The 2782-nt window shown below is 44.8% G+C and overlaps 1 non-coding gene across 1 annotated transcript; it reads left to right on the forward strand.

Annotated features, from left to right (window-relative positions):
* The first annotated feature begins 1336 nt into the window (after positions 1–1336).
* Positions 1337–1452, forward strand: TRNAL-CAA (transfer RNA leucine (anticodon CAA)). The gene is made up of 2 exons: positions 1337–1374; positions 1407–1452. It is a non-coding gene; the product is annotated as a tRNA-Leu (tRNA).
* The last annotated feature ends 1330 nt before the right edge of the window (positions 1453–2782 follow it).

The raw sequence follows: 2782 nt of genomic DNA on the forward strand, positions 1-2782 counted from the left end.
GCCGAGCACGCGGGGGCAGCCGTGCGGACCGATCACGAAGCGTGCATAGGTAACAGGAGACTGACACAATGGGCGCCGATTACTCAAGACGGAGGCAACGTCGACCAAGGAGGCGTCCACGACGAAGCAACTTCTGCAAAGACTGTACACAGCTTCGCTGTTGCGATGGTGGCAACTTTTAAGCAAAGAGTGAGAAGGAAAAGATGAGCTGCTTTTTGAGGGAGTGCTAACACAGGCTATTTTTGAGCCAAGAATCGTGACCGGGGTGTCATTAAAACGTGTCTTTGGACTAGACAATGGGAGGGGACACAATAGCAGGCGGGGAAAGTGGGAACTTCCTCTGCTCCATTGAAGTCTGTATAGAGACCTCGTATTTGCGACGAAGGTCCCCACGTAGAACGCGCTTGTTTTCTCGGATCAAGAAAGGCGTGTCTTTTTTCTTTCTTTTTTTTGTGCGTGTTAGGTGGCACATAGGCACACTTCAGTTAGGTGGCACATTGCGTCCGCGCAAGCTGAGCAGGCTTGTTATCGATGCAGCAAAAGTGCGGCTCGTATATGATGGAGCTTGGAGTCCGCGCTCATTGCTCAGAGAATGAAACACCTCCGTTTAATAGGAAACGGTTAAACTTTGTGGATTGGAGGTTCACAGGAACCAAAAAACTTCCAATCAAGAGCAGGAAATTTTTTTTGTGCTACAGTCCCAAGCAGTAATCGAATTCAGTACGTTCCGACAATGGAGTAAATGGCGCCAAGTATACTCTATCAGCAGGTAAATATAAAGCCCACCTGCGGTCGTCCTCGTAGCTGGAGCATACGAGCGGATATTATTTTCAATGTAATCATAGCCGCGCATTGTGTAAAGAGTGCATGTTTTTGAAGCATATATTAGAAACAACGAGACGCCGCTGCGTTTGAACTGTGCAGGAGAACATTTAGAACCTAAATCGTGGGTAAGAACCCAGTATCTTTTCTGTACTATCTGTTAGACCTAAAACACGACTTCTATTCAAGCGCCCAATGCCGCAAGGCCTAGCGGCGCTAGCTACGAGGAGGCCGAAATTCCTGAAAGCAATCGCTTTGATGTCCACGTTTGCAGCAACAGCTGGACATTCGGCATTCGCTTTCTCTGTGGCGGTGGTGGCGTGCTGAAATTGGGAATGGTGTCTTGTAAAATTTTGATTTCGCTATGTTCAGGTGCTGCAGATTATTATGGGCTTGGTGCCGATTGGTCTAAAAGTGTGCTGTCAGAGTTCGAAAAATACCCACTAGGACTAATGAATCGTAGACGTAGACTGCAGTAACAATTAAGTTCAGTACTAATGCGGCGCATCGGCACGTCAGGATGGCCGAGTGGTCTAAGGCGCCAGACTCAAGGCGCTGCCTTGTCCTTGTGAAGGGCTCGGGATTTCTGGTCCACGAATGTGGGCGTGGGTTCGAATCCCACTTCTGACAGTTTTTTTTTTCGCAAAGGGCGTGCGTTAATTCTGATTCATATGAATGACATCGTGCATATACCAGGCACCAAAATTAGTTCTGCATGTTGACGATGCAAATGCTTCGTTTTTTTTCTGTTGCTGATATCTGCGCTATCGAATAGAGAAAAAAAGGCAAGCTCCAATTTCTCACGCTAATTGAAATCAATCGGCATGCGAATAAACATAAGCATGACAGAACACCTACTTTTGAAGGAGAGAGGTCCAACAATCCCCGTTAACGGCAATATGAAATTGCGGAGCAGTTATATACTAAAGTGCTCCAAAAACTTGTTTCTTTTATGTAGTTGTCTCGTCCACGTCTTTATCGGGCTGCTGATGTTTTAGACACCACAGAGTTTTTCCTGATTAAAATAATACGCAAAATGAATTGCCCGCTCGTAGATTCCTGTTTAAGTTCATGCCTACTACTATTGTAAGCGACAGTGCAAATCAATTAAAATTATATTCTAGCTTACTGTTCATAACAAAGTGATCTGGGTCTATTAGAAACTTACAATTTTTTCGCAGAGCCGTAGACAGTGATATTTTGAGGCATATTACATGTTACAACATGCAGATATATGACTTATGTCTTGCAATTCGGTGTATCAAAATCATTTACTTTTATTTAGTGCTCCAAGTACTTTCATGTGAGTACTGGCGGCTACACAGCTTATTTCTGGCAGCTGTCAGGACACACATTTTCCTGTGATACATTTCCAGCAGCCTGACACCAATCTTAATTTTGCTTTATGATGCTCACGCACGCTTTGCGCGTTGTGAATATTCCGCGAGTCCAGGCATGCACTTTTGGCGCCGGAACTGGTGCTAACAGAAAGCAAACTGTGAACAACATGAAAAAAAAACACATCAGCTACTGTGGATGTGGCGGATTGAGAAGTGAGAAAAAAAGCCATCTGGCTCCTTTTTGTTTACATGCTCTAATCACATGTCTGTCACATCAGAGCCTTATCCGCTCATACGCGATTAAACACATGTATCTTTTTCTTCTACAGTAGAAGCATCATCAAGTGAACGAGTTCTGGCCCGTGGCAAAAAACGCCGGCTGGTCTGGAAAACGTATGTGTGGTGGTGCACCAGAGATTCAACGGATTATATATATCTTTAAGGGATAAAATATTCACTAGTGATCTCCATTGATCAATAGCACAAATAAAAAAGAAATGCGCTATGCTCCTTGCTTTCTGCGGCTGTTGACTTCGTTCACTCACACTCACACACACACACACACACACACACGCGCACACACACACACACACACACACACACACACACACACACACACA

The sequence above is a fragment of the Amblyomma americanum genome, chromosome 4 (genome assembly GCF_052857255.1).
Source record: "Amblyomma americanum isolate KBUSLIRL-KWMA chromosome 4, ASM5285725v1, whole genome shotgun sequence".
NCBI lineage: Eukaryota > Metazoa > Arthropoda > Arachnida > Ixodida > Ixodidae > Amblyomma > Amblyomma americanum.